Genomic DNA, 13,169 nt, shown 5'->3' with positions numbered 1-13,169 from the left:
TCAGGCTTATAGGCTATCCCCCAAGATAGGCGAGCAATTTGGGAAACTAAAGAGAAACTTGAAATGGCACTACGTTCAGGGAGAGTTAAATAATAACTTAAAAAAAAACTATGAAGTGAATATATGACTTCGAAATTGTAGACTGTTGAAGTTTAATTGAAAGTAACTGATAGTGCCTTGGAAAGAGGTTATAAGATGAACAACAATAAAAGCAAAGTACATGTAATGGAGTGTAATTAAATTAAGTCAGGCGGTATTGAGGGGACTAATATTAGGATATGAGACACTACAAGTGTTATATAGAAAGCTTTTGGGGAACAATGTGATTGCTGATAGGTGCAATAGAGAGGATACAAAACGCAGACTGCCAGTAGTATGAAAATCATTTCTGAGAAAGAGAAAATCGCTGACAGAATACAAATCTACAAGCTGAGAAATCTTTTTCGAAATTACATGGTGTTAAATATTACATGGTCTCCAACATCAATGCCTCTTCCAGTCCAGCCCTCAGGGGACTGTACAAGAGAAACCACCTGTAAATGTGAACTTAAAGAAATATAAAACGAAACAAAAAATAATAAAGTCCCAGAACAAGATTAAATCGATCCAGAGTTGTTTAAATACGAAAGCAAGTCATTTATAGGCAGATTCCTAAACTTCTGAAAAATGATCTGGTCAGGAGATAATATACCCGAGAGCTGGATTAGGTGAATTGTGATTCCTATCTTCAAAAAAGGAGACTGAAAAATAGTGATAACTGCCGAGGAATAAGGTTACTGAGCTAGACTGCACCATCAAAAATAAATCGTGCAGTCACGATGAACCTATAATGGGTGTGGAACAAAACGGCCTTTGCAAAGGAAAATCATGCTGTGATGGCTATTTTTGATTGAAACTACTAACAGAAAAATGCAGAGAATTTAATCTAGAAACACAAATTGCCTTGGTTGGCTTCAAAAAAAGCTTCTGATAAAGTCAACAGAAATAAATTAATACAGATTCTGGCAGGTGACCATATTCTCTAGCAACTTATCGAAAATGCGTACAGACATTACTGAACAAATTTAATCTGTGTCAAGAAAGATGGCAAATTGTCAGAGTACGGCACAACCATACTAGGGTACGGCATGGATGCATATTTTCTTCACTACTGTTTATTATTTATATGAATAAAATCATCCAAGAGTGGAGACAAATGCAGCACGGCTTCACGAATGAAAAGAAACACTTTGATTTTTGCAGCCTATTCAGCTCTTGCAGCATCTTCAGAGGATGACTTGCTGCGACCTACACACAGTTTTCGGATTATGTCTGTGAAATACAGCATGGACATCAACACCGGAAAAACAAATTATGGCATTTTGTGAAAAATACCCAACACAAAGTACGAAATGTTGGAAAAAGAAAATTCTAGAAAGAGTGAACATGTTCACATGCTTAGGCTACAAATTATCCTTTCTGGAAGACAGGGACCTGGCCGAAAAAGCCACCAGTTATACAAAAGCAATGGGAGTCATTACTAACGTATTAAAAACCTTCCCTAGTTCAAAAGCACTCCAGAATACTCCTTTGTAAAACGTTAGCAAGCCCTGCGCTGTGCTGTGGTAGCGTAACGTGGACAATGAAGGAAAAAGACGCGAAAAGGTTAACAGCTTGTGAAATCAAATTCTTGAGACGTTCAGCTGGTTACACCAAATGGGATCATAAAAGGAATGTACATGTGTTAAAAGGAATTTCATATGAAACCCATCACACGTTATACACTGAACTATCAAAATGACTGGAGAGAGATTTACTATATAGTTTTATATCCATGCGTCGTCTTTTTTCTATATCAACTGCTGATTTAAAGTGTAATTTATTGTATGTACAGAATCTCCCCCTCTTTCACGCTACTAGCCTCATTTTCTCTAGCGCCATCTCGCTGTGTCTTCGGATACCACGGCCAATGCAGTTTTCCTCAGGGGTGCTCGCATAGGGCTCTAGCTAGTTCAATGTTCCTTATGGCCACGCCCACACCGTCTCCAGATGATATTACGGTGCGATTTTATTGGTGCTTATATACATTTTCACTCGCTTTGAAGAGCTTATTTTATTCTCCCTGCACCAAACACTCGCTGTATTATGTTTTAGGGATACACCCTTTGGCAAACGCTTGTAGGTAGTTTTAATCTACCAATGACGCGAAGGACGGAGAAAGGCTTCAAGAAGGCGTAATATAACGTTGTAAACGCAATGTGCAGAGCTATACTACTCCATGTAGCAGTATTTGTTACGCCAGTGTAAAAAGAAAAACTGTAAAATACTTCCTTTCTAATCCCTGTTTTCAAACCGCCGTCTCCACATCTTACTCGATACAACCAGTACGTATGGGACCTTCTTTTCGGACGTTTTGGTCAAATACAGAGCTTCTTTCCCGAAATCGAAATATTTATAACTTTTCGGAAACGAAAGCAATACCTACGATTATGTCAGTATGTAATTAGTTCTGCCAAGTATAAATATAGGTCCCTCTGTCTGTAGGGTAGCTTCCTTCACGCTTACTGATTGCGATAGAAACAGTCGATCGGCATGGGAGCAACAAGAAAGGAACGATGTAAAGAGAATGCGAATGTACGCTAATCATTTCTTTTTTATCGCTGCATTTGTCCCTACTTTAATTACAACTGCATGCCCAAAAGACAGTAAGGAAAGAAGAAATGGGAATGTGAACGTTTGAAAAGAAGAACGACATACTCCATATTAATTTACTCTCTAAAATCCGATATCCCTTGCGGCGAAACGTTAGTTAATAATGTGTAGTGGGACAATGTTCAAAACATGACTGAAAATACGTTCACTAAATAGAGATAAGAACATCTATGATTGACATGTCATCTAAAGTCGACGTACAATTGTAAAATGTTAGAAATAAGGAAATGAAGTAATACAGAATGCTATGCTTGTAACGTACGTTGCTGTTCTACATTGTTTAGCTCTGGTAATTACAGGGTCACAGAGAAAGCATCCTAGGTTTCGGAAGGAAAAGCCGTAATTGTAGTGATCTGCACTAACTTAAGGAAAAGCACAACTTGAGGAAAAATAATGTAATGTGTGTTTCAGCTCACAAGCGACATTGAAGCAAATAGTTCCTGTGACTTAGTATGGGCAGAGGTTATATTCGACAACCGGAATAAATTAATAACTGGCTCCTTTTACCGACCCCCGGCCTCAGATGAAACAGTTGTTGAACAGTTCAAAGAAAACTTGAGTCTCATCACAAATAGGTTCGCTGCTCATACAATTATAGTTGGCAGTGACTTCAATCTGCCTTCCGTATGTTGACAAAAATACATTTTCAGACCCTATTGTAGATAGAAATCAACCTGCCTCATTGTTCTAAATGCTTTTTTAAAATTATTTTGAACAATTAGTTCACGAAGCCATTCAAATTGTAAATGGTTACGAAAACACATTTGACCTCGTAGCCACAAATAATCCTGACCATCACGACGGATACAGGGATTAGTGAACACATAGTCGAGCGAGGCTCAATTCCGTAACAAAGAAATTCACCAAAACTAAACGCGAAATACATATAAAAGCAGCTAAAAATTCGGTTGACGTCTTTCTAAGAGACAGTCTCCAATCCTTCCAAACTATGTAAGTGAAGACCATATGTGGCTTAAATTCAAAGAAATAGTATTAGTGAGGCTCGAAATTTGGTGCGGATTTCAATGCGAGATGCATTTAATAGTTTCCACAACGAAAGTCTCTTTAAAAATGTGGCAGTAAATCCAAAGAGATTCTGCTCCTATGTTAAGCAAACCAGCCGAAAGGCTCAGTAAGTACCTTAACTGCGCGACAGCGATGAGGTGGAGGGGGAGACAAGGGACCCAACCCTTCCGAGCAGGTAAAATTGTGGCAAATGTCCGGCGTGGCAAATGTCCGCACACCACTTAGATCACCTGAGAATCGGCTAAACTGGCGTGAAATCGGTTGTGATTTTAATAACCTTTCTAGAGCCAGAGAGGTGTTTTTTGCCGTCATATAAAAACTGGAAAGAAGAATGAGACATTACACGAAACGTGGACGATAAGCAGTGTAGACAAAAAAAGGGTAGAAACTTTGGAAACGTGATTCTACAGAACACTGCTGAAGATCAGACGACTAGATCGATAAATTAGTTAAGGTTACTGGATCGAAACTGGGGAGAAAGGAATTCGCGGCACTATTTGACTAAAAGAAAATATCGATTGATAAGATATATCCTGAATCATCAAAGGAATGATCACTTTGTGGACGGAACTGCGGAGGGTAAAAACTGTAGAGGGAGAGCGAGGCTTGACTACCGCAAGCAGGTTCAAGTTGATGCAGGTGGCAGCTAAGAGATGAAGAGGCTTGCACAGGAAAGACTAGCACGGAACGCTGCACCAAACCGGTCTTGTGACGGAAGACGGCACGATAACTTCGACAAATAAACTTCGTTCACTTGAAGGCTTGGAAACACTCGATCTTGCCCTCGTAATAACACGTTAATCATTTGTCCGGCAAGCTGCTCGTGTCTTCCAACGATCCACCTTGCAGCGAAAGCTGCTCAATGTCTGCTAATGATCTCCGCGTGCTACGTGGCTGTACGTGAAAATTTCGAACGGTAAAAATGACGATCACTGGCCCTACTGACGTCATTGTTGGCACGTTGTGACGCACTGAGCTGCTGGCGCTGCGCCGATTCGCGGTACTTACTACGGTGAAGGAGACAGTGTGAAGTAAGAACAGCGCAGGCTCACGAAGCTGTCTCGACGGCGGCCAGCGCGCGACTGACGCGCGGCCCTCGCCCGCCTGCCTTGGTATTTACGTGGGGGGAGCCCCGCTGTTCCTTTTGCGGCGGAGGAAGCCGTGACATCACCTGCCGGCCGCGAATTGTGTTGACTCTCAAGGCCGGCGATGATGAGCGGCTGGAGGGCAGCTGCGCCGCCGCGTCCCAACACTGGCTGCAACTCTGCAGCACGCGGCGGAGCTCTATCAACGGTGTCCTCAAGCAGGACTGCGAACTATATCATCATCATCATCATCATCATGTGTTCTGCCAAAAGGCAGGTTGTCACATGGTAGTTCTCCAGGCTGTCCGGTCTTCTGCCATCCTCTTCAGGTCTGCATAATTTCCTCTTCCCTTTATGTCGTCTATCCTCTTGTATCTCCTTCCTCTCAGTCTTGTCCCACAAACCATTCCTTCCAAAGCATCTGCTAGCAAATACTCCATCCTCAATGAATGTTCCAACCAGTTCTTTTTCCTTTCTCTTACAACCTTCAGCAGACATCTTCTCTCACCAACCCTTTCCAATACTCTTTCATTACTCACTCTTTCCATCCAGCTTATTCTCTCCATTCTCCTCCACATCCACATCTCAAATGCTTCTAACCTTTTTTCATCCTCTCGTCTCAGCGTCCATGTTTCTGCCCCATATAGTGCCACACTCCAGACAAAACACTTGCCAAGCCTTTTCCTTTATCTAATTTGCCACATAAGAGTCTCCTCTTTCTGTAGAATGCCTCCTTCGCTATGGCAATTCGAGTTTTCACCTCCTGGTGACATCTCAAGTCTTCAGTTATTGTGCGTCCAGGATATTTAAATGCACTTACTTGGCTAATGGTAGATTGTCCTATTATAATATTGGACAGTCTGCGTCTTGTACTGATGGCCATATTATAGGAGGCGCATTAAAAGTACCCCCCCACCTCCCTCCTCTTTGAATGCAATTGCAATATTTCAACTTTTGAAATAGAGTGAACAGTTACAACAACACATAGTTTTATTCAATAATCCATTGTTAGCATTCTTCTGTCAGCATTTCAGTTTATTTTATCAGTGAAGTTAGACGTTACTCTTCGCGGTCTACAAAATGACTTTCTAGATAGAAGGTAGAATTAGAATTATGGAAATATACAGGGTGGTCCATTGATAGTGACCGGACCAAATATCTCACGAAACCAGCATCAAACGAAAAAACTACTAAGAACGAAACTCGTCTAGCTTGAAGGGGGAACCAGAAGGCGCTATAGTTCGCCCGCTAGGTGGCGGCGTCATACGTCAAACGGATATCAACTGCGTTTTTTGTTTTAAAGAAACCCCCATTTTTTATTACATATTCGTGTAGTACGTAAAGAAATATGTATGTTTTAGTTGGACCACATTTTTCGCTTTGTGATAGATGGCGCTGTAATAGTCACAAACGTATAAGTACGTGGTATCACGTAACATTCCGCCAGTGCGGACGGTATTTGATTCGCACAAGAGAAATTACGGGACGATGACAGATTTTTTGCACGCGTTCTATTTAGCGACAAAGCGTCATTCACCAACAGCGGTAACGTAAGCCGGCATAATGCGCACTAATTGGGCAACGGAAACTCCACTAAGTCTGCGACAAGTGGAACATCAGCTACCTTTGCGCGCTAATGTATGGTGCGGCATTATGGGACGAAGGATAATTGGCCCCCATTTTATCGATGGCAATCTAAATGGTGCAATGTATGTTGATTTCCTACGTAATGTTCTACCGATGTTACTACAAGATGTTTCAATGCACTACATGACAGAATGGCGATGTACTTCCAACATGATGGATGTCCGGCACATAGCTCGCGTGCGGTTGAAGCGGTATTGAATAGCATATTTCATGACAGGTGGATTGGTCACCGGTTGTGACGTCCCCGGCTTTCTTTCTGTGGGGAAAGTTGAAGGATATTTGCTGTCGTGATCCACCGACAACGCCTGACAACATGCGTCAGCGCATTGTCAATGCATGTGCGAACATTACGGAATGCAAACTACTCGCTGTTGAGAGGAATGTCGTTACACGTATTGCCAAATGCATTGAGGTTGACGGACATCATTTTGAGCATTTATTGCATTAATGTGGTATTTACAGGTAATCACGCTCTAACAGCATGCGTTCTCAGAAATGATAAGTTCACAAAGGTACATGTATCACATTGGAACAACCGAAATAAAATGTTCAGACGTACCTACGTTCTGTATTTTAATTTAAAAAACCTAGCTGTTACCAACTGTTCGTCTAAAATTGTGAGCAATATGTTTGTGACTATTACAGCGCCATCTATCACAAAGCGAAAAAAGTGGTCCAACTAAAACATCCATATTTCTTTACCTACTACACGAATATGTAATAAAATATGGGGGTTCCTTTTTTTAAAAAACGCAGTTGATATCCGTTTGACCTATGGCGGCGCCGTCTAGGGGGCCAACCATAGTGCCATCTGGTTTCCCCCTTCAAGTTAGACAAGTTTCGTTCGTTGTACTTTTTTCGCTTGGCGCTTATTTCGTGAGATATTTGGCCTGGTCACGATCAATGGACTACCCTGTATACATCGATGAGCCAAAACATTATGACCACCGGTTTATAGCGTGTTGTTCCACCTTTCAAACACAGTCTACAAGTCCTTGACAGGCTTTCAGAAGTACGTGGCACCAGATGCCTACTAACACGTCAAGCAATTCCTGCAAATTACGGGTACGCAGCTGGCATCGATATCTGTTCCAGTGGGTACAGATCAGGTTCATTTGCTGGTCAAGACATCAATGTGAGTTAAATGTTTATTTGACACTAAAATAATAAAGCCATAGTCACAGCACATAAAACTTTTCTTTAAAAAAGGGTTTGCTTTACAGGTTTCAACGAAGTACGTCGCCATTTTCAAATGTAAAACAGTTGGAGAACATACAGGGTGATTCACGAAGACATGCAAATATTTTAAAATGTTATCCTACAAGTAAAACTAAAGAAAAAAGTTCATCTAAACATAGGTCCGCAAATGTTTGGTTACAGATTGCAACTAATAAAAGATTTTGCCTGAAATTTAACAACTTCGCAAATATGAATGAAATCGCAGAACTGTTCGATGGTAAAGTACGATTTCCATTTATTTTGTTGTTATTGATCTGATGAATCTAATTATACTGTCCCAGATGTGTATCTGCAGTAGTTTTCCAGAAGACGTAATTTCGTAATTTTTTTTAATTTATTAACTACTTGGCCCAATTTGTTTTTTAAATTCCAGACAATAGAACAATGTTTTCAACAGAAGTTGTAGAGAATTTAATTTTAGAAAAAAGGTGGTAATAATCATCATCGTCTTCACGTGTCGAGCATTCGTACAGTTTATAAACGCTAGTTAGAGAACCTGTCACCCACAACATTCGAAATACTCCGCTAATGGTTCGTGCTTTCCGTATCCTCCGAGTTGAATAACGTACGCGATATTCGTTAACCGCAGCCGTAGCATTACCATCACATTTGCCATAAATAAACACCATATCGGCGTATTCCTCTGACGTAAATTTGAAAGGCATCCCTATTTCATAAATAATCTACCAACTACAACAGTTACTATGTAGTTTCACTTAAATACACTGTTTTTATTATGTTCTTTCACTGAACACTAAAGAAAACTAACTCGTTTCAAATTTAAGAAACGACTGAAACAGCTCACTAACGGCTGCCAACAATGACCTAAACGTTTCTACATTCTTAATGGAAATTAAACTAATTTACTTGTATAATAATCTTTGCTTCTCTTGATGTTTTCGAAAACTACTGCAGATACACGTCTCGGACGTGTTTTATTACATTCACCAGAACAATAACAACAAAATAAATGGAAATCGTGCATTACTTTAACCTCGTACGGTTTTGCGATGGCTTCGTATTAGCAAATTTGTTAAATTTCAGGCAAAATCTTTTATTAGCCGTAACTCCGTAACTAACCATTTGCGAACCTATATTTATGCGAACTTTTTTCTGTAGTTTTACTTTTAGAATAAAATATTTTCATATCTTCGTGAATCGCCCTGTATAATGGGAATTGTGACAATACATCTGACAACAATCGTAATGGTTGTGAGATGTATGGTAACAGTTCCCATTATATATTCTCCAACTGACGTTTTACAATTGAAAATGACGACGTAGTTCGTTTAATCCGGTAGTGTAAACCTCTTTTTTAAAGAAATATTTTATGTAGTGCGACTATGGCTTCACTATTGTAGTGTCAAATAAACATTTAACTTATATTATAGGCACACTCCTTTACGACAGTTATGTCGGGATATAGAAACATTATCAGAAAAAAGAAAACTGGCGTTCTACGGATCGGAGCGAGGAACGTCAGATCCCTTAACGGGGCAGGTAGGTTAGAAAATTTAAAAAGGGAAATGGCTAGGTTAAAGTTAGATATAGTGGGAATTAGTGAAGTTCGGTGGCAGGAGGAACAAGACTTTTGGTCGGGTGAATACAGGGTTATAAACACAAAATCAAATAGGGGTAATGCAGGAGTAGGTTTAATAATGAATAAAAAAATAGGAGTGCGGGTAAGCTACTACAAACAGCACAGTGAACGCATTATTGTGGCCAAGATAGACACGAAGCCCACGCTTACTACAGTAGTACAAGTTTATATGCCAACTAGCTCTGCAAATGATGAAGAAATTGATGAAATGTATGATGAGATAAAAGAAATTATTCAGATAGTGAAGGGAGACGAAAATTTAATAGTCATGGGTGACGAATTCGAGCGTAGGAAAAGGGAGAGAAGGAAACATAGTAGGTGAATATGGATGGGGGGTAAGAAATGAAAGAGGAAGCCGTCTGGTAGAATTTTGCACAGAGCATAGCTTAATCATAGCTAACACTTGCTTCAAGAATCATAAAAGAAGGTTGTATACATGGAAGAATTCCGGAGATACTAAAAGGTATCAGATAGATTATATAATGGTAAGACAGAGATTTAGGAACCTGGTTTTAAATTGTAAGACATTTTCAGGGGCAGATGTGGACTCTGACCACAATCTATTGGTTATGAGCTGCAGATTAAAATTGAAGAAACTGCAAAAAGGTGGCACTTGAAGGAGATGGGACCTGGATAAACTGAAAGAACCAGAGGTTGTACAGAGTTTCAGGGAGAGCATAATGAAACAATTGCCAGCAGTGGGTAGCTCTGAGGGATGAAGTAGTGAAGGCAGCAGAGGATCAAGTAGGTAAAAAGACGAGGGCTAGTAGAAATCCTTGGGTAACAGAAGAAATATTGAATTTAATTGATGAAAGGAGAAAATATAAAAATGCAGTAAATGAAGCGGGCAAAAAGGAATACAAACGTCTCAAAAATGAGATCGACAGGAAGTGCAAAATGGCTAAGCAGGGATGGGTAGAGGACAAATGTAAGGATGTAGAGGCTTATCTCACTAGGGGTAAGATAGATACTGCCTACAGGAAAATTAAAGAGACCTTTGGAGAAAAGAGAACCACTTGTATGAATATCAAGAGCTCAGATGGAAACCCAGTTCTAAGCAAAGAAGGGAAAGCAGAAAGGTGGAAGAGTATATAGAGGGTCTATACAAGGGCAATGTACTTGAGGACAATATTATGGAAATGGAAGAGGATGTAGATGAAGATGAAATGGGAGATACGATACTGCGTGAAGAGTTTGACAGAGCACTAAAAGACCTGAGTCGAAACAAGGCCCCGGGAGTAGACAACATTCCATTAGAACTACTGACGACCTTGGGAGAGCCAGTCCTGACAAAACTCTACCAGCTGGTGAGAAAGATGTATGAGACAGGCGAAATACCCTCAGACTTCAAGAAGAATATAATAATTCCAATCCCAAAGAAAGCAGGTGTTGACAGATGTGAAAATTACCGAACTATCGGTTTAATAAGTCACAGCTGCAAAATACTAACGCGAATTCTTTACAGACGAATGGAAAAACTGGTAGAAGCCGACCTCGGGGAAGATCAGTTTGGATTCCGTAGAAATGTTGGAACACGTGAGGCAATACTGACCTTACGACTTATCTTAGAAGAAAGATTAAGGAAAGAGCAAACCTATGTTTCTAACATTTGTAGACTTAGAGAAAGCTTTTGACAATGTTGACTGGAATACTCTCTTTCAAATTCTAAAGGTGGCAGGGGTAAAATACAGGGAGCGAAAGGCTATTTACAATTTGTACAGAAACCAGATGGCAGTTATAAGAGTCGAGGGGCATGAAAGGGAAGCAGTAGTTGGGAAGGGAGTGAGTCAGGGTTGTAGCCTCTCCCCGATGTTATTCAATCTGTACATTGAGCAAGCAGTAAAGGAAACAAATGAAAAATTCGGGGTAGGTATTAATATCCATGGAGAAGAAATAAAAACTTCGAGGTTCGCCAATGACACTCCGACCGCTACATTTTGTGATGTGACGTGGTCGTCCAATACCATATGGCCTACTTGTTATTTCACCACCCTTCAACCACTTTCCGCAGATGCTCAAGACAGAAGTGCGCCAACAGGCGACCAGCTTCGCCGTTTCAAAGATTCTCGCTTCCAGCCACAGGGCCATAAAAATGTGCCCTTTGTCAAAACCACTTATGTCAGTGGATTTCCGCATTTGCGGGCTATGTCTTTGCCTTAATGGCTGCCGGTCGTCTGTCTTCCGCTTACATTCTTTCCTTACTGCGTCTCGTCCCCGCAAAACCACCAGGAGGCAATCAACCTCGCGGCAGACAATTGTCATCTGTGTATGAAAACAGGTTCAATTAAGGAAACTAGCAAAATTTTCGGGATCAAGTATCAGGATAGAGGACTACCACCAAAGAGGGAAGTACAGAGTCTTTATAAAAACTGGCGCACCTGCAGATCTGTACAAAATGTAAAACGACAAAGAATTCCTTCAGCTCCAATACCAGAAGTTATTGCAGACATTCACCGAAGAATTATTCAGAGCCTAAAGAAGTCTACAAGCAAACTGGTCCAACAGGCTCGTATAAGTAGGAGCAGTTGCCAGCGGATGTTTAAAAGTCTTAATTCGAAGACATATCGTGTGACGGTTGTGCAGCAATTATGGTTGGATGATGGTTGCAAACGTGTAGACTACTGCAAGTGGCTTTTGAATAACATCAACGATGGTTTGTTAGACCCTTACCATTACACCATGAGTCATGAAGCATGGTTTCTGTGGTGGAACTCACGGATGCCGCACCACGATCGATAGCCGCGCTCGAAACACTCGTAGCGCAGCAGGCAGTGTTCAAATGTGTGTGAAATCTTATGGGACTTAACTGCTAAGGTCATCAGTCCTTAAGCTTACACACTACTTAACCTAAATTACCATAAGGACAAACACACACACCCATGCCCGAAGGAGGACTCGAACCTCCGCCAGGACCAGCCGCACAGTCCATGACTGCAGCGCCCAAGACCCCTCGGCTAATCCCGCTTGGCTGTGTTGGCAGTAAGAGCCACACCGATGTCCGCCAGGCACCGCAGCTGCCAACCCATGGGAATCACGTATGTGGATAACAATTGGTGGATGCCTCGTTAAATACCGGAGCACTGAGCTATGGCAGACAGTTCTCTTCAGTGCACCACGTCGTATACAGTCCGCAGTTACCGCCGAGTCTACAAGCTGCAGTGTTGGCCCGTCGTCTCCGTGACTTTGGCTCCGTAGTCATCGTAGGCCAGCTGTGGACTCTCTGTAGGCATCATTCAGAGGCACGGTGAAAGGACTTTAATATTTTATAGGACCTGTGATAATTTCAAACACTTAAATACTTTAGAGTGAAACTTCTTTATTTAAATGAGTATGTCTGTACTTAAATTGCTGAATGACTGAGACCCACAATATCCTAGCGCAACGCAATCCGACTATTTCAAAAAAGATAACCTGACTTCAAATAATTAATTCAAAAGAATGGCTCTGACTAAAATGAAATCCTAACAATTTCATTAACCATTTACCTCACAAAAATCTTCGTTACGCGAACTACTGCAATACAGCGAGCGTCAATACTGCCGGCTAAGTAAAAGATTCTAACTACTAAAGCCACTAACTACTAATAGGCATGTGGTTAGCAAAGGAAAGATTTTGTTGCAAACCAAATAACGTATTTTTTACCTTAATAATATGACATCCAGTTCAAACACGAATATAAATCGTCATTGACATCCAGTACAAAGATATATAATCATGAATAATATTCAGTCTCCAAGTCGAACATGTACAGAATCGTTAACATACGCTAACACTTCAGACCTCTACCCTCCATCAATGCTAACTTCTCACATTTAACATCCATCACTGCTGGCTGTTCACCTACAACTGCCCAACAGTACTTCCATCTCTGCTGGCGACTA

At 40.9% G+C, this 13,169-nt stretch overlaps 1 protein-coding gene across 2 annotated transcripts in view; it reads right to left on the bottom strand.

Annotated features, from left to right (window-relative positions):
- LOC124776708 (leukocyte elastase inhibitor-like) overlaps positions 1-4,819 on the bottom strand; it is a 216,977-nt gene extending 212,158 nt beyond the window's left edge. For both annotated transcript variants that reach the window (XM_047251819.1, XM_047251820.1), the window contains exon 1: positions 4,726-4,819. The gene's annotated coding sequence lies outside the window, so the exon portion shown is untranslated. The remainder of the gene's footprint in view (positions 1-4,725) is intronic.
- Between the last annotated feature and the right edge of the window lie 8,350 nt (positions 4,820-13,169).

Source organism: Schistocerca piceifrons, chromosome 2 (genome assembly GCF_021461385.2).
Source record: "Schistocerca piceifrons isolate TAMUIC-IGC-003096 chromosome 2, iqSchPice1.1, whole genome shotgun sequence".
In the NCBI taxonomy this organism is placed as follows: domain Eukaryota; kingdom Metazoa; phylum Arthropoda; class Insecta; order Orthoptera; family Acrididae; genus Schistocerca; species Schistocerca piceifrons.
Note: the sequence above shows the minus strand (reverse complement) of the source record. Positions and strands in the feature narration are given on the sequence as shown.